The following is a 27,634-nucleotide window of genomic DNA, read 5'->3' on the forward strand; positions in this document are numbered from 1 at the left end:
ATGACTTGATTACAGTTGTTTGTTGCTGCAACATACTCTGCCTCTGCAGTACTTTGTGAGGTACAATCTTGCTTCTTGCTGAGCCAAAAAACTAATCTTCCTCCAAGGAAGAATGCTCCTCCACTAGTGCTTTTTCTGTCATCCCTAGCTCTGGCCCAGTCAGCATCTATATAAGTGCAAAGAGTGAAATCATTGCTTCTGTCATACCAAGTGCCATAATCTGATGTCCCTTTTAGATATCTAAATATCCTCTTTACTGCTACATAGTGATATTCTTTAGGGTCAGCTTGAAGTCTTGCCACAATTCCAACTACATTAGCTATATCTGGTCTGCTATGAGTCAAATGCTGCAATCCTCCAATCATAGACCTATACTAATTATGTTTAGTAGTAGGTGTCTCATCCTTGCTTGATAACTTGTGACCAGTTACCATAGGAGCTCTAATAGGTTCACAATCTTCTATGTTGAATCTTTTTAGCAAATCTTTTAAATACTTTTTCTGAGAAATAAAGATACCTTCTTTGTTCTGAACAATTTGCAATCCTAAGAAAATTTGTATTTCTCCTATCATGCTCATTTCAAACTCATTCTTCATGTCTTCTAAGAATTTTTTGTTGGCTTCATCATTTCCTCCAAAAATGATGGCATCAATAAATACAATGATTATTAACAAATCATTTTTTATTTCTTTTAAGTACAAGTTACTATCTACTGTTCCTTTAGCAAATCCAAGCTTTTCTAAGTATTTATCCAATCTTCCATACCAGGTTCTAGGTGCTTGCTTTAATCCATACAAGGCTTTCTTTAATTTGAAAACCATATCCTTCTCTTTTGTCAAAGGAAAACATTATGGTTGCTCAATATAAACTTCTTCTTCAAGTTCTCCATTCAAGAATGTTGACTTAACATCCATCTAATATACCTTAAAATTCTTATTGCTCCATATGCTAGGAACATTCTGACTACTTCCATCCTTGCTACAGGTGCATATGTTTCCTCATAATCAATTCCTTCTTGCTGAGAGTAGCCTTTGCATACAACTCTTGCTTTATTCCTTATTACTTCTCCTTGTTCATTCATTTTATTTTTGAATACCCATTTTGTGCTAATCACATTTTTGTCCTTTAGTCTAGGAACTAATTCCCATGTGTCATTTTTAATTATTTGCTAAATTTCCTCCTCCATTTCTTTTATCCAATGATCATCTTTGATTGCTTCATCTACACTCTTTGGTTCTAGTTGATATATTAGACATAATTCTTCATGAATTCTGTTTCTTGTCATTACTCCCTTTTCTTTACTTCCTATTATCCAATCAGTAGGATGATTTCTTATCAAATTCCTATTTGGGGTAGGAGTTGTTGCTTCAACTCTTATTTCAAGTACGATGCTCTATTCTTCTCTTACTTCTTCAATTTGCACATTATTCTGCAAATCATTATTAGTTTTGAAAATAATTCATTGCCTCTGTTGGTCATCCCAAAACAATCATCTCCATCAAAGTTATAATCCATCATCTTTTCCTTCGTGCCAAACTTTTTATCAATGTTAACATTTGCACACTCTACTATAGTTTTTGTTCTATAGTTGAAACATCTGTAAGCTTTACTTTTTAAATTAATAGCAAAGAAACATAGCTTCACCACTCCTTGGATCAAACTTACCGATATCATCATCTATTTTGATGTAACATTTTCTTCCAAATATGTTGAAGTATTTGACTGATGGTGAGTGACCAAATCATAGCTCATACGGTGTTTTGTCCATACCTTTCCTAATCTACACTCTGTTTAGTGTGTATACTATTGTATTGACTACTTCTCTCCAAAATATTTTTGGTACATCATGCTCGAATAACATAGCTCTTGCTAATTTAACAATTAATTTGTTTGTTCTTTTAACAATCCCATTCTGCTAAGGTGTATAGGGTGAAGATAGTTCTCTCTTGATACCATGCTCTTCACAATAGATATTGAATTCTCTAAAAGTGAATTCTCCTCCTCTATCATATCTTAGGCTCTTTATTTTAACTCCAGATTCATTCTCAACTTTATTCTTGAATATCTTGAATTTCTCAAATGCCTTTGATTTTTCTTTAAGAAAAGCTATCCACATCATTCTAGTAAAATCATCAACAAAAATCATAAAGTACCTTTCTCCATATAATCATCTTGTTCTTACAAGACCACTCAGATCTATATGAACCAATTCTAGCTATTTTGTAGTAAAAAATTGCTTGCTAAGAAATGAGACTCTTTTCTGCATAGCCAAGATATATTCCATACAAATAATGTCAGTGGGTTTAGTGATCTTAGGTAAATCTCTCACAACAAATGTATTACTAGCTTTCACAATGTTATCAAAGTTTATATGATAAAATCTTCTATACCATAACCAACTATTGTCAATCTTAGCTACCAAACATGTTATTTTAGTGAAGTTTAACTAAAATACATGACCTCTGGTTCTTGTGCCAATGCCAAGTAGTTTTCCTTCCTTGTTTTTGAATATTCATGTGTCATTACCAAACTGCAATTGGTAACCTTTGTCCATAAGTTGTCCAACACTCAATAGGCAATGCTTTAGTCCATCAACAAAATAAACATCATCAATGTATGTTTTACCATCTAGTGTAATAGATCCAATTCTTGTAATGTGACAGGCTGCATTGTTCCCTGCTTGACAATTCCTCCATCATGGCTTTTGAATTTGACAAACTTTCTCATATCACCAGTCATGTGATGTGAAAAAATTACTATCAATGATCCAATCCTTCATTTCAACTTGTGAGATTTGTGCACTTTCTTCTCTGATTTCTTTGTCAAGATCATCCTCCTTTATATCTATGAATCCTAAGTCATCCTCACTCAAGTTTTGATCAAATTCTTCTTCCTCTTCTTTTTCATTAGCATATAATAAATTTCTAGGTCTTCCAAACTTGAATCTTCCCTTATACTTTCTTTCTCTTTTAGGACACTTAGATGCATAATGATCACATTCATTACATGTCCAACATTTAAAGATATTCTTACCATCTTTTTCTCTTTTCACAAGAAGAGCCACTCCCTCCTGGATCTTTTTCTCAATAGAGTTGTTGTTGCTACCAATATCTCCCTGCATTTTTGTATTTTTTGCTAAACTAGGTTTGATATTTAGTGCACTAAATGTTGTGTCAACCTTTGCTAATTTTTTGGATTGTTTCAGATCAAATTTTGTAGCTTCCAATCTACCAAGCAATGTTTCTTTGGTGAAATCAATAGTACAAGGTATCATCAGCTAAATCATTTGTGCTACTATCTTGAAAGGTGGTGTCAAACTTTTCAAGATCTTCCATATCACTTCATCATTAGATTTCTTTCCATCAAGAGATGTGATTCCTACAACAATCTCAAATAGTCTGCCAACATAGCTTCTTACAAATTCATCTTCCATCATTCTAGCATCTTGGAATGTGTAGTACAAATTTTTTAACCTAACCCTTTTTGTATGTGTATCACCCTCATAATTAGCCTCTAAAGTTTTCCAAATTTCATGAGATTTTTTGAGTTATTTACTTGACTATTGCACATAAATACTTCTCTATGTCCCTTAGTGTAGGTTTCAAAATTGTCCTCTTATGCAATGTTCTTAGATACCTTGATTACAAGCCAACATCCTAGACCCATGCATAAGAGATGAGTCTTAATTTTATCCTTCCAACTATCATAGTTTGTGCCATCAAATCTAGGACTTTCCTTCTTGAACAAATTTGCCATGGATCACCCAAAGTTGTTAAACTTCCCTTTAAGGAACTGAAGCTTTGATACCAATTGTTAGAAATAGTAGTCCACCAATATAACTAAGAGGGGGGGTGAATAAGTTATATAACAATCTAAAACATTTAACCTATTAAAAAATCTCAACCATTCAATCAAAGTAAACTATAACCATAAAGAGATGTACATACACAATTACACCAGATATGTTGACTAGGGAAACCCTTAATCAAAGGGAAAACCCCGGTGGGAATGATGCCCACAAAATGATGTACTAATATGAATATTCCTTGTTAGAGGATGGACCCTATTAGGATTCTATTACAACACTTAGTACAAAGAGTCCCTATTAGGAGACCTTGAATCCTTGTTAGGAGACTTCAACCCTGTTAGGAGTTGTAGAAGGCAACTGAACCCACTGTCCAAACAGCTTCAGGATCAAATCAATGAACCCACTGTCTAATTGATCTCGATACAATTCCTTTCTAAATAATAGATGTGAGAGAATCTTTCACTTCTTCCTCTATCCAATACATTGGACTTCTTCACCTTCAGATCATGCAATAAGATTTAGAACTTAGTATACTTCAATAGTAACCCTTAAGGTCACTTACATGCATTAGCAAATTACTCTATTCTATTGCTTCATAATTTTCTATTCTTCTCTACTTCCCAATCTTAATCTTGATATCTAAAACTTAGAAAACATCTTTCCTTTATACCACATTCAATATTAAATCCTTGAGTCAGCTTCACATTTTATCATATGTTAATTAAATAAAATGCACATTTAGTTAATGCTATCAGCTCACAGTTATACCCAAACTTTTACATGTTCGATTTCCATACCAATGCACTTGCTAACATCATTAGTGGTTAGTGTACTACCTTCAGTTAACTACACTACCCTTCATTCCAAGTATAATGCACTGTATCAATTCTACAACATAAACTATTTTCCCAATGCTCTATTTCCATGCGGTTCTTTGTAAATCATTAATATTTTCAATACTCTATCGATTCAGGTTTTGCACACTTGCCCATGTGTCCAATACATATTCTAGTATGTGTTGGTAACTACACATAAGCATATACATACTGTAATGTCCTTAATACAAAGATCACAGTTTGTTGCTCTGTCAGTCTTTACAAACTCATTACTATGTTGTCATCAATGACAAACACAATCATAAAAATGTTATGCAATGCTCCCCCATAGCATCAGCATCCATGCTAACAACTAAGGGTGAGGATATGATGATTAAGAGGGGACTTTTGAAGGTCCCATTGAAGCAGGAGCTACCCCTTGACTATGTCAAGGATCATTACAATTGGTATCAGAGCTTTGATCTTTCCTTCATGTGGGGTAAATATAAAACAATAGATCTGACAATATATATGTTGTTTTTATACTTCATGTATTTTGTGTTTTCATATATTCATATGTATTTTTTTATTTTCAAGTATAAGTACCTTGTGCAGTACCACTTTTAAACGATCTATAGTAACCAGAGTGAAACCAAAGATATAAATATATTAGCAAACATAAGTTAATCCCATATAATTCAAAATACATGCTTATGTGAGTGGAGTTTACGCATACTCTTCAAATGTATGTATACTTATGTGTGTCTCACAATGTCTAAAATTCATACATGTTTACTCCATGAGGACATTCCTCTTGTATTATTTCTTTCTTTATGTCTTACATGTATGACATATATTTATGATTTATGTGTCTAATATATAAGATTACTGCTCCATGGCTTACATGTTCTAGATATACTTGAGTGTATTATTTCATGCTTTACATGTTTGATGTGTATTCCATTTCTTATGCTTGATATGTGTACTCAATGCCTTATGTAAAAATTTATAGCTTCATGCCTATTTTATGATTCTTGATTTTTGTGTATTCATGCATCTCTATGTATGACTCATATGTAGCTACATGTATTCATGTGTGGGATTCATGGATTATTCTATTTATATTTATGTTTCACAATATTGATAAATTAAACTCAAGTGTATGTACTATGTGCATAAATAAATTTAGTTCAAGTGTATATTTCATATTCTATGTTTTGTGTGTGTGTGTGTTGGAAACTACAATTGAAACAAATTTTATATTGTCATTGATGTAAAACCTTACTAGTGAGACACTTACTAAAAGTGTAGATTGCCATATCATTTGATTGATGAAGAGGATTTGCAAAGAACATATAGCAAGGTGAGCTAGTCAAACTTGTTGAGAAGAGAAGTTAAGTATCATGCAATTACAATGGGCACTTGATAAGTTAGTCCTTGATAAGATAATGTGTTGTTTGACCATTATATGTAGTAAATAAGACAAGTGAAGTGATGTATGAATGAAATGAAAAGAATTTGAGTAAAACACTAAGCTTGATTGAAAACTAGTGTTGGCCAATCAATAATGCAAATCAAGTAGAAGATTAAGGATCTTAAGAAGAATTTGAGAAAACAGTATTAGCCAAGTGCTAGTTATGACTGAGATAGCCAATTGAAGATGAGTCTCAGTAATGATCGAGTAATCTAGTGACAATTGAGCAGAAGAGCCTAGTGATTTTTGAGTATCAACAAAATAATAGTTTATGTAAGAATCAAGCTTTGAGGCCAACATAGAATTTTGAGATGCTAAAAATGCATGACAGATAAGAATTGATGAGCTAGCATATTTAATTCATGAGGAGACTTTGTTAACTGATCTATGAAAAGGATTTGATTAGAAGTTTTTAGAAGTGTTGAGAAGGGAGAGGAAGAACATAATGATGGAAGGATTCGATGAATCTGATCTAACCCTAAGATCTACTGTGATGTTTAAGTGGTAAAAGATCATAATAGCTATTTGAGGAATAAGAGATATTTTCTAAGGTTAGTTCGTTGTTGATTGGAAATCATAAGGAGAACTTGTGATGAATAGAGTAGCAGAAGAGAAGTGAAGAGATTAGTGAAGTGTGATTTCTTGAAGGGATGCCTAGCAGACTAGTGATGGAGATGAGAATGAAGTTCAATAAATGAAACTAATGAAAAAATGGAGATCTAAATTTTCAAAGTGAGTTGTGTTTTATAGATCAAACCTACTGTTATAGTCTAACCATTGTGACAGTCAAAATCCTTTAATCAAGGTTTCCCTAACAAACATTTTGTAAATCTTTTAACAAAGGAGATATTCTAATTAAATGATGCAAAGTCCTCTAACTAGGCCACTCCTAATAGGGTGATTAAATCCTTTAACATGGTCACACCTAATAGTGTATTTTGTAACATTTAACAAGGTTGGCTCTTAATTGAGCTCACTTCAGAGGAGTGAAAAATGGTAGCATGTTGCTTGCTGGTTGTTCCAAAATTGGGTTTCCACATTAAATCTTGGTGTTATTTACTTGTGTGAATGTTACTTTATGAATGCTACTTTTATAGTTGTTTATTTTACTATCAGTCAACACATATATGGAACAATGAGTTAGATAATGAACAAAATGTTACTTTTGTTGATGATATGCTATATAGACCAAGTTGTTTAATGAGATTATTTAAGTTATTTTAAGTTGTTAAAAGTTGAATTAGTACATATGGACCTATGGATAAATCATTCACCCCCCCTTCTTAGTTATTATAAATCATTCTAACAATTGATATAAGAGCTTTAGTTCTTGTAAGGAAAGTTTGAAGGGACTCAAGTCAAAGATCAAAACGTACAAGAGAGAGATACCCAAGCTGAACAAGGATAACTTCCTAGAATGGAAACACATCATGAGATTGCACTTATAGGGTATTTGAGATTCTACATCATACTGCTTGGAAAATGAATACACTAAGGTACTGAGTGTTAAACAAATGAACAAGATGCAAGAGAAAAACCAAATGATCATTGAACTTGCAGGAGCCCTAAGTTATGTTGATATTGACGATGTGAAGGATTGTAGTACTGTAAAGAAAATGTGGGACAATTTGGCACAAATCCATGGTGGAGACAAAAATGTATTGAGTGATAAGGCATAAAGCTTGAGAGGAAAATTTGATGACATGAGAATGACAAAAGGTGAGACTATTGTGAAATATTGTTGTCAAATTAAGGAGGTTGTGAATGCTAATTAGAGGAGCTGGAGGCATTATATCTTATGAGACTGTGATAAGTAAGGTATTGAGGACTTTACTACCTATCTATGTAATTAAAGTATCTACAATTAAAGAACTCAAATTTACACCTGGTGATAATTTGACCTCAGATAGTCTAATTGGTAGACTCACTACATTTGAGTTGTCAAATTTTTAATAATTATTCCCCTGCTAGTGTTGAATCTACTTTAAAAGCTCAACTAAACCTTGATGGTTCCAAGAAAAAGAAGAGAAGACATGTGGAAAGTGTATGTGAATCAGATGATGATCTTGATGAACTTGAAACATTATTGGCTAGAAGGCTACCAAGAGGTAAAGGAAACTAAAAAGGTAAAATTCCTATTATGTGTTTTACATGTAGCAAAGTTAGTCATACTACTGCAAGGTGTCCAGATAGAGATAGAAAGGATGAAAGGAAAGACTTCAAGTAGTGAGGAAGGAGACACAATAGAAATAGTCGAGGTAACATAGACTACAAAGATACAAGGTAATACAATTTTCTACATTGCTGAAGAAGATGGTTTTGATAGTGATTATGATAACCATGATGAAGAAGTTGTTTATGTTGCAATGAAAGATGATTTTGATGAAGATGAGAAAAATGCATTGATTTTACATGTGAGTAAGAATGATAGATGGATAATTGATAGTGGTTGATCACATCATATGACTGGTGATACAAGTAAATTTGAGAAGCTAGAACATTATAATGGAAATAGTTTTAAGATTGACAATGATGCACCATGTTATGCAAAAAGTAAATGATCAATTATACAGAATGATAGGATCAAATGTGATAATTCATATCGGGTCGATGGACTAAAGTACAATCTATTAAGTGTGGCACAATTGATCAGTTCAAGCTATCAAGTTGAAATCCAAAACAAGAAGGCAAAGATTTATAATGCTATTGGTGACCTTATTGGAATTGGAGAGAAAAAAGGGGTAGTTAGTTCTATCTAGACCTATATGAAGATACTTGTCTATTTTCACAATTTGAAGATATTTGGTTATGACATAAGAGGCTATGTTATGTAGATTTTGATAATTTGGTAAGAATTAGTAAGATGAAAAGAGTTAGAGGATTACCAAGATTGAGAAAACTTGATAAAGTGAGGTACAAACAATGTCAAATGGGTAAAATAACAAAGTCTAGTTTCAAGAGTAAGACCTATTCTTTTGATGATATTTTGCAGTTGGTTAATACTAATTTATGTAGTCCTATTGGAATACAAAGCTCTTATGGTGATATATTTTATTCTATTTGTTGATCAATTTTCTTGAATGATTACTGTGATGTTTCTTAAAGAAAAATGTGATGCATTTCTAAAATTTAAATGGTATTTGGATAGAGTTGAAAATGAAACACAAAAGCTTCTAAAGTGCTTGAGATCAGATAGAGGAGGTGAATTCATATCAGATGAGTTCAACATATTTTACAATGAAAAAGGAATCAAGAGACAAATGAGTGCACTAGGAATGTAATGCCCTGCAAAGGGATCCAAAGAATTAACCTAGAATTTCAATAAGTTTGGTAACATTTTCTTTTACATGAAAGTAAATACCATACATAACTTATTCACAATAACGGAAGCAATAGCAATGTCCATCTGAAAAGTAAACATAACATACATAACATATTACATTCTTTAAGATCCCTTAACGTTGAATTACATACATGAATCCATCTAGTACAACAACCACATGAAATAATAATGATAAGTCCAATGTTCATACATTACATTTCCAAATGCTCAATCATCCACTGTACATGTCACAGGGTATGAAGGCTTAAAAGAATATACATATGTGAAATAAAGTACATCATCCTATTCTAATCCATGATACATCAAAGACAATCACATGATACATCATTATAGAAGACATATACATCCATCATAAAGATCAAACAAAATAAACTAAGTGCACGGTTCCTCCCAACCGTTAATAACATCATTAGACCATCGTGGGCCCTAGCCATCCCTCCATGTGTAACATCCCAAATCACCGAAGGGATCATCGGTATTAACATAGTAGGAATGTCACTCCTAACATATACAACATCATATGTAGAAAGTAATCTAACATGCAAATATAAGCATAAGATAACATCATAGAGCATACAATCACATTACCATGGTTGGGCTTATAAAGATTGAGACCAAATAAGATAAACATGCCAACACATCTCATAACCCCCGAGCCTCTAGTAACAACCTAGGACTGGTCAACACTAGTTAACCCAAAATCCAAAACAAGAAGCATATAGAATACACGATGCAAAGACATGTTTTGGTTTTGCTAAGTTTTCAAATTTGAATTTAGAAGTCTCAGTTTACGTATTCCCAAATTATATTTAGTGGAGAAATTTCACGTTTTACCTAACCCATGTGTATGTTTGATAGATAAAAGTTTCTCCTCAAAACTATTAGACTCCATTTGCTAATTGTACTAATAATATTTTGTCTATATAAACGTTGTTTGAAAAAGATCCCTATCACAAACCAATAAGACTCATTGTAGATTTTAACATGAATAATCTCCAAATTCTTAACATTATCATCTTCATTAAACAACTCTAAAATTGTTTAATATATATTAAATAGTATTCAATATACATTATAAAAATTCCACTATATTAAAATCTCTTTTCTTTTAATTTTCTCTCATTTAAAAATCCATTTACTTAGATTGACTAATAATTAATTACACTTCTTCTACTATTAACTAATCTTAATTAAATTTGATTTAATTAGATTAGATAATAAACTATATAAAACTAATGCATATTAATAAGATTCTAATAAGGGAAGATTGCAATAATATCTTTAATCCATTCCATGCTTTGGTATATTATTTTTTCCTTGTGAAGTTTTAGCATAAAAAACTCTTGGTTATGGGAAATGGAGAAATATTTGTCCTTGAATAAAACAGTCTCAGTACGACGGCCATATCTCCCTAATGAACCGTTGGGTCGGGCTGAAATTGAAATATGTTGGAGAAGGCCAAGTTGCGCCAATTCTGACTGGAGCGATCGAATAAATTTGATCACAATAAAAAGTTATGAATGACTGAGTTCGGGTCTATCCAAGGGGCAGTGACAGGGCAGTTTGTGATGAATTAAAAATTTTCTCTTAAAAATAATTGTTCTCTAAATTTAACCATAAAAGGGTTTATTCATACGCATCCAAAAATATAATTGATAGAAAGATTACATCTAATCATTCGAATTTTCACCATAAAATTTCTATTTTAATTCCAAATCTTGTCTTTCTAATTTAATATAAATTTGAACCCAAATCCGATTCATATCTAATTATTTCTCCTTAATTGGATCTAGAGTTTTTCTATTGTTTTCTTCTCAACCAAATAACATATCTAGATTCCAATTTCAAATTACAGATTCAATCATAGAGAAGTTTCAGACACATATAACAGACACGATGAAGACAGGAATGCATGATGCGAAAATAGCATAAGTAAAATCACAAGAATCTAGCCGGATCCTAATGCTAATTCGTTCTTCCTCAGAAAACCCACAGAGCAAGCTCCCTTCTTCAGAGTTCTTGAGTCCTCCAATGCTCCAATTGCTCTCCACCCTCTTCCTAAGCTTCTATGAATGCTTGAATACAAAGAGCTCTCAAGAAACCTTTGGAATGCTTCTTGAAACTGCTGAAAGGTGTCACCAACTAAGCATGAGTCTTTTCCAATTCTTTTTGATGAGTCATAGAATTGTAGACACCTTGTACTTAATTGATGCACTAACCCCCGTGTTGTTGACACATGTTAATTCCCATGCAAGCTTATAACTCCAATAATTTCTATTTAAATTTTATAACTTTCATTTTAATCTTTTATAACTTTTATTATTATTATTTTATTTATTACTTTATTATTATTTTATAATAATTATTAATTTTAATTTCTAGTTTTCTTTTATTTAATTCCTTTTCCTCAATAATTTACATTACAATCAAAATATCAAAGATCATGATATTTTATTAATTTTCTCAAATAAATAATTTATTAATTAAATCTATTTGTTGAGATTTAATTAATGAAAAATTCACCATAGACCTTCAAGATAAAAATATGAAAACCCATCATAGAACAAATCATACAAAATCAGTCTAAAGGGTTAAAAATCATGAAATATGTCATCCGACACATTCGGTGGGTATTCAACTTTGATACTTGTCCTACTCACTAGGACAAATGGTTTTTAGGTTTGGGATTTGAACTTGAGAATTTATCTCCCTTCTCTTATCATTGAGATAGTATAATAGGGTACGCTCATCCTAGCAATTCAAAAAAGTTGATACCCGGTACCTGCAACCTGCAGAAAAACCATGTATGTACATACAATATATAATGCTAAGCTAAACAGACAATGGCAGGAAGTGGTGCATCGTGTAGATCCCGACTAAGCAGGTGACTACGACTCCCTTCCTTAACCACATCAGAAACACCATACAATAAGAAAACATGCACACCATACACATGCAAGTATGGGGTAAGTAACCATAATAAAACACATGAGATAATAAACCATCTAACTAATCATCATTAATAATTGAAAATGATGTAATGATCATCATACATACATGAAATGTAAAGTCTAAATGATCTCATCATATATCAACTGAATCCTTATCATAATATCTGATAGTATCAAAACAACACCACTAAACCATCAACATTAAACTAGTCTACATAGTCTGATAACAATAAGTCTAGAAAAGATGTGAACGAGGGTAGGAACTACATCCACCCCCCCTTGGATTATGCTTACTCCTGGATGTAAGGAAACTTGGCAATAAAGAATATAACCATTTCCACATAACCCATAATAGATTTAAAATAAACACGAAATTAAAATCCACATTCAAGAGAATAGACAACATACCCATAAAATGTGACATAAGATATATCCTGGGAAACCCTCATTGAGGGAAAAACCTAGCCTCCAAAAGCATCCATCACCATGTATTATTCAGCAAAAATACCATTTCCATACAACCATGGAAGCCTTCATGGCCATAGCCACAACCGAGCAAACTATGTGAACAAGCATGAATCCACACATCCCATGCCATGCTTTCAACCTTCACAAATGCTCCCTTGGCTAACCTATCAAGCCTTGTCCTGCTCGACTCTTGCCTTTTTTCTTCTCCTTGTCACTCTTTCTCTCTCTACAACAACTACCCTTGTGGCTGCTTATATAGTAGCAAGTCCCACAAAACCACTAAGTGGTATTACATAAACCATGTGCTACCTAACCCACTGACCCCACATTTAATATTGGACATTTAATTCTTTTCCCCAATATTAAATAATTAAATGAAATATTTTCACAATGTTACAATACAACTCATCAAGAATATTCCATGGGAATCTTTACATGTTGCGCGTCCATCTAGGCACAACATTACATAATAAAAATAAAATAATAAAATAACAATATTATGCAATGTGTGCAACACCCATTATCTCAACACTAGAAGCCTTCAAACAAATAGGGATATAACTCCCTCAATCTAGCTGCATCCTTCCAAGTAGCTAAAGAGTCATCAGTAGGGTCCCATTGGACCCTTACCTGCTTGATGGTTCGACCCCTAAGGGTCAACCCCCGCTACTCCAGAATATGAACCGGCTCCAAAGCCAACTACCCGTCCTCTACCTGCAACACATTCCAATAAAGAACATGCACAATATCAGGAATATATTGCCTAAGCACTGAAACATGGAAAACATCATGAATGCGAGCTAGACTGGGCGGTAGAGCAAGACGGTAAGCAATCGGGCCAATCCTCTCCAAAATCTCGAATGGTCCCACAAAGCGAGGTGCTAGCTTAGAACCCTTTCCATATCGGATCGGACTCTTTCGCAGTCGCACTCTCAAGAAAACTTTATCACCCACAGCAAACTTCTTATCTGTCCTATGAGCATCGGCATACTTCTTCTGCCTATCCTGTGTTGTAGTCAAATGCTCACGGATACGCACTACCTGTTGCTCCATATCACAAAGCATCTCAGGACCCAATAGAATGCGATCTTCAAGGCTGTCCCAACTCAATGGTGTACGACAAGGACGTCCATATAATGCCTGAAAAGGTGCCATGCCAATAGAACTATGATACCCATTGTTGTAAGCAAACTCCACTAGGTAGAGATAGTCCTCCCAATGTGTCTGCCTATCCATCACATACATCCGTAACATATCCTCCAAAACTTGGTTCACCCTCTCTGTCTGACCATCAGTCTCTAGATGATATGCCAAACTAAAGTTTAGCTGCGCTCCAAGCTCATGCTGCAACGATGTCCAAAATGCAGATGTGAATACAGGATCCCTTTCAGAAATGATCTTTCTAGGAATACCATGTAATCTCACAATGTCATGTATGAAGAAATTCGCTACAGAAGCTGCTGTGTAGGAAGACCTGATCAATGAAAAATGCGCCACCTTAGTCAACTGATCAATAGTAACCATGATAGCATCATGACGTTGAACTGTCATAGGTAATCCTACTATAAAATCCATGGAGATGATATCCCGTTTCCAAGAAGGAATGAGATTAGGCTGCAATAGTCCTACCGGGTTCTGGTGTTCTGCCTTAACTCTTTGACACTCAAGACACCTAGCCACAAAATCAGCAATATCTCGCTTCATCCCAGACCAAAAGAACAAACGCCTCAAATCAGCATGCATCTTCTTAACACCTGGATGTGCTGAGTAAGGTGTATGATGGGATTCTGCTAGAATCAAGGTGCGAAGCTCATCCAAAAATGGCACATAAATCCTCCCCAAATGTCTCAAAAGACCATCTGATTCTCGAACGTAACCTGCAAACTTACCTTCCAAAGATCTTCCTGAATCTATCTCTCTGCACACTTCCTGATACCAGGAATCTGTAGGAAGTGCCTGAAGAATCCGACTCCTCAAATCCACACTAAGAGTCATCGATGTTACCACATGTCTCCTGCGACTCAAAGCATCTACCACCACATTTTCCTTACCCTGAATGTACTTAACCTCAAAATCATACTCGCATAAAAATTCCATCCATCGTCTCTGGCAAGCATTCAAATTAGGCTGAGTAAAAATGTACTGAAGACTACGATGATCACTATGTAGCTCAAATCTATGCCCCAACAAGAAATGTCTCCACCTTGTCAAAGCATAAACTACTACTACTAACTCAAGATCATGTGTAGGGTAATTTAACTCATGATCCTTGAGCTTGCATGATTCATACGCAATCACCTGTCCATTCTGCATCAACACTGCTCCAATTCCTTCAAGAGAAGCATCTGTACACACCATGAAATCACCTTCTGGATCAGGTATAGCTAAAATTGGTGCACTAGTCAAAAGCTCCTTGAGCCTCTGAAATGCTTCCTCACATTTCTCTGTCCACACAAACTTCTTACCTTTCCTCTAAAGAAAAGTGATAGGATGTGCTATCCTAGAGAAGTTTTCGACAAATTTGTGATAATAACCAGCTAAACCCATGAAACTACGAATCTTTGACACATTAGTCGGGGTAGGCCAATCTATTATCGCCTAAATCTTTGCAGGATCCACTGAAATACCATCACCTGAGATAACATGCCCTAAATACTGAATCTCCAATTTGAAGAATTCACACTTAGTGGCATTGGCATAAGCTGATTGCCTCTCAAACACTGCAATACCAACCGCAAGTGTTCCTCATGCTCCTTCTGAGTCTTAGAAAATATCAATATGTCATCAAGAAACATGAGAAAAAACCTATCAAGATATGATCGAAAAAAACCATTCATCAAACTCATGAACACCGATGGAGCGTTAGTCAACCCAAAAGGTACCACTGTGAACTCATAATGCCCATAGCGCGTTCGAAAAGCGATTTTGTGAATATCTGCTTCCTTAATACGAAGCTGGTGGTATCCTGACTTAAGGTCAATCTTGGAGAATACTATAGCTCCCTTGATCTGATCAAATAAGTCATCAATCCTAGGCAAAGGATACCTGTTCTTAATAGTCACCTTGTTCAACTGTCTGTAGTCAATACAAAGGCGCAAAGAATCATCTTTCTTCTTCACAAAGAGCATTGGAGCTCTCCATGGTGATACACTAGGTCAAATGCTCCCTTTGGCCAGAAGTTCCTCTAGCTGAAGACATAGCTCTCCCAGTTCCTGAGTAGTCATACGATAAGGAGCTTTAGAGATAGGCTCTGCTCCAGGAATTAGATCAATGCTAAAATCAATGTCCCTCTTTTGAGGCATGCTTGGAATCTCACTTGGAAAGACATCTGCGTACTCCTGTAAAATTGGGTGATCTAAAGTCTTCCTCACAGGATCTTCCTCATCAAGATCATTTACCATAACAACAAATATCTGACATCCCTTACAAAAACTTCACTTCAATTGCATGGCAGAAATCATCCGCAGAGATATAAGCCTCGGTATCCCAACTATCCTCACATCATTCCCTTGGTCATCTTGGCACAAAATAATCTTCTTCCTACAATCTATACTGGCTCTATGAGATCCAAGCCAATCCATGCCTAGAATCATATCATAGGAACCAAGGGGTATGACTCGAAGATCCACTACCGTATCAAAGCTCCCTAAGCTAAGCCCACACTTATGAACTACAGAATCCGTGGAGGCCTTAATCCCTGAGGCTAGTTCCACTTGCCAACCATGATCTTGCTTCACCGCATCCAGCTTACACTTAGAAACTATAGATGGTGAAATAAATGAATATGTAGCTCCTGAATCAAACAATACTAAAAGAGATATATCTCGAATAGCACTTGTGGTTTCAACCACTGTTCCATGAAAAAGACATAAGCTCATAAAACTTACGCTCATACTCGGTCACTGACAAAGTGTACTGCTTGAGATTATGAAACTCATCTGCCCTTTGTAGTTTCCATTCCTCTGGTAGGAATCGTTCACGGAAACTCTCTAAGATTAGTTCCCACGTGACACTGCTCATATCGATTCCCAGCTTCTTCTCCTCAATCGTCCACCAAGTGGCCCCAAAATTCTCTAAATTAGTGATCGCAAATCTTGCCTTAACATTGCTGTCAAAATCCTGCATGGCAAAAATCTTGTTGAGGGAAATCAGCCACTGCTCGGCCACATAATCAGAACCTTGCCCATTGAAAGGCTTGACCTTGGATCTTGAAAGATCCTTCATCTGAGTGGACACAATGGACCTCTGACGATCCTTTCGAGGACTTCTAGATCTGGGTCTATGCTCTTGTTCTGTCTGATGCACTTTAGGCCGTTCTTGAACAGGAGGTAGACGTTCTAAAATAGTCTACATCATCTGTCTCAAACCAACCTCTTCAGACTTAGCTTGGTCCTCTCTACGGCTCTCTTCCTGCTGCCTACTAGAGTGCTCTTCCCTGCTCTCTACACGAGCCGATCCCTCATGGGAAGACTCATGGGCACTGACAGCTCTACCATGACAACGACCTCTTCCTCGGCCTCTACCATGGCCTCTAACAGAAGACCCAGTCCCAGACACCATCTTACAACAGAAAAAGGTACTATTACAATCAAAAGACACATGTTTGCAATAGACTAAGTTCAATTCTATGTTTAGGTTTAAGTAAAATCTTCAATTTTGAAAACTAAGTGTTGAGGTATGAAAAATATTCAAGTAATAGTTCAAGTTCTGTTTCAGTTCACCTAGTTTCAAGTTGAAGAGATACACTTAATAGTTCACAGTTCTAGTTGTTCCAAAATACCCAGAGCTCCCAATGTAGAAACTCGGGCTCTGATACCAAATGTAATGCCCCGCCAAGGGATCCAAAGAATTAACCTAGAATTTCACTAAGTTTGGTAACATTTTTTTTTTACATGAACGTAAATACCATACATAACTTATTCACAATAACGGAAGCAATAGCAATGTCCATCTGAAAAGTAAACATAACATACATAACAGATTACATTCTTTAAGATCCCTTAATGTTGAATTACATACATGAATCCATCTAGTACAACAACCACATGAAATAATAATGATAAGTCCAATTTTCATACATTACATTTCCAAATGCTCAATCATCCACTGTACATGTCACAGGGTATGAAGGCTTAAAATAATATACATATGTGAAATAAGGTACATCATCCTATTCTAATCCATGATACATCAAAGACAATCACATGATAAATCATCATAGAAGACATATACATCCATCATAAAGATCAAAAAAAATAAACTAAGTGCACGGTTCCTCCCAACTGTTAATAGCATCATTAGACCATCGTGGGCCCTAGCCATCCCTCCGTGCGTAACATCCCAAATCACCGAAGGCATCATCGATATTAACATAGTAGGAATGTCACTCCTAACATATACAACATCATATGTAGAAAGTAATCTAAAATGCAAATATAAGCATAAGTTAACATCATCTAACATATGCTTATCATCAATGAAAGGATACATATCCACCATCACGAAGGACGCATCAGCCACGATGTCTCGATGAATCTCAAATGATAAGAGTCTAAAATACACTACCACCTGACCGCATGGTACTTAAGTGGTCCACTCCCACCGTGCTGAGGAGATAATCTCAAGTCCCAAAAAGGCTATCCATAACACATAGCACAAATCTCTATAGTCCAGGAATCCTAAAAGTATACTAACTCAAAGGTTCCAATCACGAAACTGACATCTACTTCCCAGAGGCACACAATGACATGTAGGAACCTACTATGCAAACGGGAAAGTGTCATCACAATTATCACGTACAAGTTACCCTTGCAGTTAGCTAAACTCCATGGGTCCATACTGATTTCATGCAGCCACTAGTATCCTCTCATACTAACGAGGCATACTATGGAATGCAAGGTCGCAACCATGCATCTCACTACTCCCATCCTAGCCTGTACAAGCACTCAAGGCATGGGCAAGAGCAAAACACTTATCTTTTTAGGTTCATTTTGTTAGTATTAGGTGTGAATGTTATCACTTATTAATCCAACTTACAATGAGTTACCCTGGCAGCCTCTTAGGGCCCTGACCTCCATTACAAGCCACTTCCCGTCACTACATGCAGATATCCTACCCTAATGCTCATGGACTCATAAATCTCAAAATCACAAAAGATAATCCATAAAATCATCAAATATGCATAAAAGCATCAAATCTCCATGAGAAAACATCCATAGAAAAACATGAACACAATAGCTCTCTATTGGCAACTGAAGTATCACTGATAATCAAAGTATCCAATGGTTCTCAATAACCAAAATATATATATCTCAATCATATTGATTGAAGACTCCAGAAATGGTTGAGTCAAACATGTCACAACATGACATCATCAAGAATAAATCCACATCTTAGTCCCATCATGGCGACTAAAAAATAATCAAGGATAATTGATCGATAACTCAAAAATGATTAGCTCAAGTGTCTCATACACATACATCTCAGCTTCACACATGAAGATTGATGAACAAATACAAACAGTAAATACAAACATTTCATAGAGCATACAATCACATTACCATGGTTAGGCTTATAAAGATCGAGACCAAATAAGATCAACATGCCAACACATCTCATAACCCCCGAGCCTCTAGTAACAACCTAAGACTGGTCAACACTAGTTAACCCAAAACCCAAAACAAGAAGCATATAAAATACACGATGCAAACACATGTTTTGGTTTTGCTAAGTTTTCAAATTTGAATTTAGAAGTCTTAGTTTACGTATTCCCAAATTATATTAAGTGGAGAAATTTCACGTTTTACCTAACCCATGTGTATGTTTGATAGATAAAAGTTTCTCCTCAAAACTATTAGACTCCATTTGCTAATTGTACTAATAATATTTTGTCTATATAAACGTTGTTTGAAAAAGATCCCTATCACAAACCAATAAGACTCATTGTAGATTTTAACATGAATAATCTCCAAATTTTTAACATTATCATCTTCATTAAACAACTCTAAAATTATTTAATATATATTAAATTGTATTCAATATACATTATAAAATTTCCACTATATTAAAATCTCTTTTCTTTTAATTTTCTCTCATTTAAAAATCCATTTACTTAGATTGACTAATAATTAATTACACTTCTTCTACTATTAACTAATCTTAATTAAATTTGATTTAATTAGATTAGATAATAAACCATATAAAACTAATGCATATTAATAAGATTCTAATAAGGGAAGATTGCAATAATATCTTTAATCCATTCTATGCTTTAGTATATTATTTTTTCCTTGTGAAGTTTTAGCATAAAGAACTCTTGGTTATGGGAAATGGAGAAATATCTACCCTTGAATAAAACAGTCTCAGTACGACAACCATATCTCCCTAATGAACCGTTGGATCAGGCTAAAATTGAAATATGTTGGAGAGGGCCAAGTCGTGCCAATTCTGACCAGAGCGATCGAATAAATTTGATCACAATAAAAAGTTATGAATGACTGAGTTCGGGTCTATCCAAGGGGCAGCGACAGGGCAGTTTGTGATGAATTAAAAATTTTCTCTTAAAAATAATTGTTCTCTAAATTTAACCATAAAAGGGTTTATTCATACGCATCCAAAAATATAATTGATAGAAAGATTACATCTAATCATTCGAATTTTCACCATAAAATTTCTATTTTAATTCCAAATCTTGTCTTTCTAATTTAATATAAATTTGAACCCAAATCCGATTCATATCTAATTATTTCTCCTGAACTGGATCTAGGTTTTTTCTATTGTTTTCTTCTCAACCAAATAACATATCTAGATTCCAATTTCAAATTATAGAGTCAATCATAGAGAAGTTTCAGACACATATAACAGACACGATGAAGACAGGAATGCATGATGCGAAAATAGCATAAGTAAAATCACAAGAATCTACTTGGATCTTGATGCTAATTCATTCTTCCTCAGAAAACCCGCAGAGCAAGCTCCCTTCTTCAGAGTTCTTGAGTCCTCCAATGCTCCAATTGCTCTCCACCCTCTTCCTAAGCTTCTATGAATGCCTGAATACAAAGAGCTCTCAAGAAACCTTTGGAATGCTTCTTGAAACCGCTGAAAGGTGTCACCAACTAAGCATGAGTCTTTTCCAATTCTTTTTTATGAGTCATAGAATTGTAGACACCTTGTGCTTAATTAATGCACTAACCCCCGTGTTGTTGACACATGTTAATTCCCATGCAAGCTTATAACTCCAATAATTTCTATTTAAATTTTATAACTTTCATTTTAATCTTTTATAACTTTTATTATTATTATTTTATTTATTACTTTATTATTATTTTATAATTATTATTAATTTTAATTTTTAGTTTTCTTTTATTTAATTCCTTTTCCCCAATAATTCACATTACAATCAAAATATCAAAGATCGTGATATTTTATTAATTTTCTCAAATAAATAATTTATTAATTAAATCTATTTGTTAAGACTTAATTAATGGAAAATTCACCATAGACCTCCAAGATAAAAATATGAAAATACATCATAGAACAAATCATACAAAATTAGTCTAAAGGGTTAAAAATCACGAAATATGTCATCCGACACATTCGGTGGGTATTCAACTTTGATACTTGTCCTAACTCACTAGGAAAAATAGTTTTTAGGTTTGGGGTTTGGACTTGAGAATTTATCTCCCTTCTCTTATCATTGAGATAGTATAATAGGGTATGCTTATCCTGACAATTTAGGGAAGTCGATACCCGGTACCTGCAACTTGCAGAAAAATCATGCATGTACATACAATATATAATGCTAAGCTAAACAGACAATGGCAGGAAGTGGTGCATCGTGTAGATCCCGACTAAGCAGGTGACTATGACTCCCTTCCTTAACCACATCAGAAACGCCATACAATAAGAAAACATGCACACCATACACATGCAAGTATGGGGTAAATAACCATAATAAGACATATGAGATAATAAACCATCTAACTAATCATCATTAATAACTGAAAACAATGTAATGATCATCATACATACATGAAATGTAAAGTCTAAATGATCTCATCATATATCAACTGAATCCTTATCATAATATCTGATAGTGTCAAAACAACACCACTAAACCATCAACATAAAAATAGTCTACATAGTCTGATAACAATAAGTCTAGAAAAGATGTGAACGAGGGTAGGTACTATAAGGAACACCACCAAAAAAATGGTATAGTTGAAAGAAGGAATAAATCAATTATGGACTATGAAAGGACATTGATGATGGAGAATAATGTTTCATAGAAGTAATGGAGAGAAGCTATAAGTACTGTAGTCTATACTCTGAACTGAGTTCAAGTGAACAAAGGTATTAAAAATACACCTTTTGAACTTTGGTATGGCTATGCACTTAGTGTAAATTATTTCAAATTCTTTGGAAGAAAATTTTATATATTGAAAGATGCAAGAAAAGAAAAACTTGATACAAAAAGTGATGAAGGCATATTTCTAGGATATTCCACTGAAAGAAAGGCTTATTTCTAGGATATTCCACTGAAAGAAAGGCTTATAAGTGTTTGAATTCTAACACTAACAAATTGTGGAAAGTAAAAATATTAGAGTTGATGAATTTGAAGAAAAGAATGAAGAATGTGAGAAAGAAATTGAAGACTACAAAAGCTTTGTTTATGTGTATGAAGGTGAACCTAGCACCTTACCAGAACTACAAATAGAGGTTGTGTAGCATCAACAACCAAGCATTGCTAAGTTTCAATAGAAAAGTTATGTTGAGCATCAAGTTATAGAAGTCAAGTTACAAACAGAGACTATCAACCACCAGATTGAGGAAGGTGAGTTGCTAGAGAGTACACCAGATGCAAACGAACAAGAAGAAACAAGTGAACCACAAGAAGAAGAAAGAATACCTAAACTTGTCTTGGCAAAGTATGTGAGAAGATATCATACACCTGGTCAACTCATTGGAGACAAAGATATAGGATTAATGACAAGAAGAATATTGAAGAATGATATGTGCTTACTACGTGAGTTTGAGCCTAAATAAATCAAAGATGCTTTGGAGAATGTAGACTGGATCAAGGCAATGAATGAAGAAATTGAAGAAATTGAGAAAAATACAACTTGGACATTGGTACCTAGACCAAAGGACACAAATGTGATTGGAACTAAGTGGCTTTTTAGAAACAAGCTAAATAAGAAAGGTGAAGTTACAAGGAACAATACAAGACTAGTTTGTAACTGATATGCACAAGAAGGAGCTAACTACGGTGAGACTTTTTCCCCAGTTGCATGATTGGAAGGAGTGAGAACTTTTCTTGCATATGCTACTTAAAAATGATTCAGAGTATAGAAAATGGATGTCAAATATACATTTCTAAATGGAATTTTGGAGAAAGAAGTTTATATTGAAAAATATGAAGAATTTGTTGATCTTAGCAAGAGGAATATGGCATGTAAGTTACAAAAGGATCTATATGGTTTGAAGAAAACTCCTAGAGCATAGTATGAAAGGTTACATAATTATTTGGTGAAAATTGGTTTTGCAAGAGCTAATGACAATATCAATCTGTACTTGAAAAGTGAATATGAAAGAAATATGTTGCTAGCTGAAATTTTTGTTGATAATATCATATTTGGAGGAAAAGATTCATTATACAAATATATTACTAATGAAATGAAAAAGGAATATGAGATGTTAATTTTTGGAGAGATCAAATTCTTTGTTAGTTTGCAAGTTTATCAGATGAATAAAGGTATTTTCATTACACAATCAAAGTATGTCAAGGAGATATTGAAAACTTTTGGAATGGAAGACTCAAGCCTAGTTGGAATACCTATGGTGATTGTATATAAGCTTTCAAAGAATGATAATTCTTCTAAGATGAATCAAACATTATACATGTCAATGATTGGAAAACTACAATATGTTGTACATAGAAGACCTTATATTGCATTAACAATTGGTATTGTTGCTAGATTTTTCTATTAATCCTAGAGAAAATCATATGATGGAAGTAAAAATGAAACTAAGATATTTGAAAGGAACAAAAGAAAATGGGTTATGGTATAAGAAGAGTAATAAGTTTGAACTGAAGGTTTATACAAATGTTGATTGGGCAGACAACATTGATGATAGAAATAGTACAAGTAGAGAAGCTTTCTTTCTAGGAAGGAGATTGATTTCATTGACAAGCAAGAAGCAAAGCTGTATTTCTCAATCTCCATGAGAAGCTAAATATGTGTCAACAATAGTCAATTGTTCAATATTGTATGGATCAAACAATTGTTGAAAGGTATGAAGGAGGGAATTACTAAACCCATTGTTATTTATTGTGATAACACAACTTCTATAAACATATCAAACAATCCTATGATGCACACAATGACTAAACATATTGAGACCAAGTATCATTACTTAAGAGAGTTAATGCAAGAAAAATAAGTGAGATTGGAATATGTCAATACAAAAGACATATAGCTGGCATATTCACAAAGGCACTGCCTAAGGATGATTTTAAGTATCTAAGAGGTAAGTTAGGGGCCATTCCCCTACCTGAAGCAAGTTGAGAAGAGATGCACTATTACATAAATTGTTATAATTAGGATATCTTACATATTGATGTAGGAGGTCACTGTTGTCACTTAGGTTTGCACCCTTGTCCAAGGCCTATGCGCGAGGACAACCTAGTGAAACATGGAAACAACCTCCAAGCTGTGGGACTTGAACTGTGAGGTTGAGTCTCCGAAGAAGGCCGACTTCCTCATACTATCAGGGCGCACCTAACTACTCTCGAAAGGAAAAGGGGAAGAAGGAGATGCATAAAACAACTCTACCCTACCTAAACTACGAAGGTGATGCACCAAAATAGAGTGTTCAAACCCATTTTTGCCCATGTATGCACTGTTGAACCAGAATGAAACTAAGGATATACACATACAGACTTGTTTTGATCTAATAACCGCATGCAGATTAGAAAACCAAACTGAATAACACAAGGAAAGAGGAATCTCACTCATATATTACCCAGTAGGCAAAAATAGATACAGTATGTAGGCTACAGATCTCAACAATACACCAATGAGAGGCAAAAGGGATGCACATACACATTAATGGCTGAAGGAGATAAAATAGAGAATCATTCAGTTCAAAGGCACAGGGAATGTTAAACTGAGAGTTGCAGAGCAATATCAGAGAAATCAGAAAGAGTCAACCCTTGGAAAAGATTACAAAATTGCCTTTATAGTTTAGGCATAACTGAGGACATTGGCTCTGCATTAACTACTCAACTACTGGTAATAACTTCTCACCATGAAAATCTGATCAAAGATCTAGTGGTTTTGAGTAAAAATCTGATATTCCTCTGAGAAATGCCTTGAGTAGATAGAAGTGGCGCCAATGAATGATCCTGACACAGTAGATGGATCGACTGGATGGATGGAGTGTCTTTCTGTATCTGGCATTAATTCTGAGTTGGTGGCAATTAATCACACGATCAAATTCGTGGCAAAACTTGATCTCTTATCGTTCCTGGTCTCATGAATCCGTCGAAGTCAAAAAGTCATCCAGGCTATACAAACCAGCTGGGCCAATCATCTCTCTTTATTCTGCCACCTGGGGAGTCTTCCCGTGGTTGACTGCCTTTACTTAACTAACCACACCACGTTCGAACTTTTATTATTAATCGTAACCGCCAGCCGCTAACCGCCAGCCTTGATTGGGCCAGTGAGACACAAGTCAATAGGGCGCTATGTCGCCAACGTAAAGACCGTGCAATTTCTTCATAGTGCAATGGTGCTTGCCATTGATCTCTGCAGATCTGACGATCACGAAGACTCGTCATGTGTCGTACTTGCTTCACCCTGGGCCCATCATATCTGGTGTCACCTCAACAAAATGCCCTACACCTGAATGACACCTGGCGACATCTGTCCGACGTACCCTGTTGCAATCGAGCCCCGCCGATACATGGCGAAAGGGTGCCATGTCGCTATGGTAAATCTCACGTAGCTTCCTCATAGCGTGATGGTGCCTATCATTGATCTTCGCAGATTCGATGCTGGAGATCTTAACCTCTGATGGCACTGATGACACTAACAACCTGGTCCCACGACGCAACTGTGTTCTGATTCATACACCCAGCATCTCTCGATTGGTCATTTGAAGCACCGACCTGGCAGATTCCAAGACTCGACCCCCACCAGGGGCCACATGTCGGCTAGGCGCCATGTCGCTATGAGAAAATTGAGGTCAAATTCTCATAGCGCCATAGCACCCAACCAATGACATGTCCTCTGATTTGCGCGTGGCTCCTTCTGATTTGCTACCATGGCACCGGGCTTCTGACTGTACAGGTGAAGTACAAATGGGACCCAACTGCTTGCCTGAAGTTCCTGCCGCTAATTTTTTTCGTCGTCGCGACCTTGCTACTGATACTGGGACTCACCGTAAAACATCTTTCGGTTGGCCGGGCGCTATGTTGCTATCGAAAAACTCATGAGTTTTTCGATGGCGACATGGCGCCATGTCGCCTTTTGGATTTTTCGGTCCGCAAAACTGACCGCCCGCCGAACACCTTTTTCGATCCATCGTGAAACTTTTCTGACATGTCGCAAAACCTGTTGCCTAGCCCGTGAAACCTTTTCCGTCGGGCGCTATGTCGCTATGGAGATTTCTTAGCCAACGTGCGATAGCAACATAGCGCCTACGGTGCCACATAACTTTTTCGGCTGCTGAACACTAGGACGTATTCGCTAAAAGTGGACCCACCAACGCAACGTGTCGTCAAGGCGTTATGTCGCCATCGTAAATCCTATGCATCTTCCCCATAGTGCGATGGTGCCATTCGTTGATCTGCCTCGATCCGACGGTAGAGAATTTTGCGGGCCGCAAAACATAACATAGGGCTTGGCATTAAAATAATACTAAATGTGGGAACTAGCCATTGGACGAGTAACATTTGAATTTTGAAACTTGGCGGGGCAAACAAAATGTGGTAACATTTCTGGCGACTCGCAGGGGGCATGAGCCTGCTCGATGCATAAGGCCAGTGCCTGCAAAAACTCCATTGGGCTACAGGGTCAAAAAGTGTGAATCTAAGAACTGCAAAACCCTAACCCATTCTGTGAGAGATATAAAACCCTAGCTCTGCAACTACAAATGGAAACAAAAAATAGAACTTCCTCTACAACCTGAGACTGTCAAAACTTCGCAAGCTGGCAACTCAAAAGAGAACCCTGTGCAAATGCACTTCTTGAAAAGCAGGAAATAACAGAAAAGAAACTAGACTAACTATGTACATGGATTCACAATCTTCATCAAAAGAAAGCTTTAAGATAAATTCCATTGACTGGGATGGGAAGAACTTCACCGTTGGGTTTGCTCAGTTGGAATGCATTAGCCTGTTTGCAACTGGCAATCAGATAGGGCCCACTCCATAGTGGGTCAAACTTAGAATGTCTTCCTGGTTTTGCTCTGTCTGAATCCCACTTGAGGACTAAATCTCCCTCTCTGAAGGTTCTGACCCTAGCCTTCTTATCAAAACTCCTTTTCATCTATTGCTGATGCATTTCCAGGGTTTGCATGGCTTTATTTCTCTTTTCTTCTAGTTCAATCAGCTCTGCCATTCTTACTGACATGGCACTATCTTCAATTAATTCTAGCTGATGAGCCAACTCCAAGGATGGGAATTCCAATGAGATTGGGAGTCTGGCCTCCCTACCATATACTAGCACAAAAGGTGAATTCCCAACAGATCTCTTGGGTGTTATCCTATCA

Source organism: Cupressus sempervirens, chromosome 9 (assembly GCF_028749045.1).
Source record: "Cupressus sempervirens isolate cs-2001-9-10 chromosome 9, ASM2874904v1, whole genome shotgun sequence".
NCBI classification, from domain to species: Eukaryota; Viridiplantae; Streptophyta; class Pinopsida; order Cupressales; family Cupressaceae; genus Cupressus; species Cupressus sempervirens.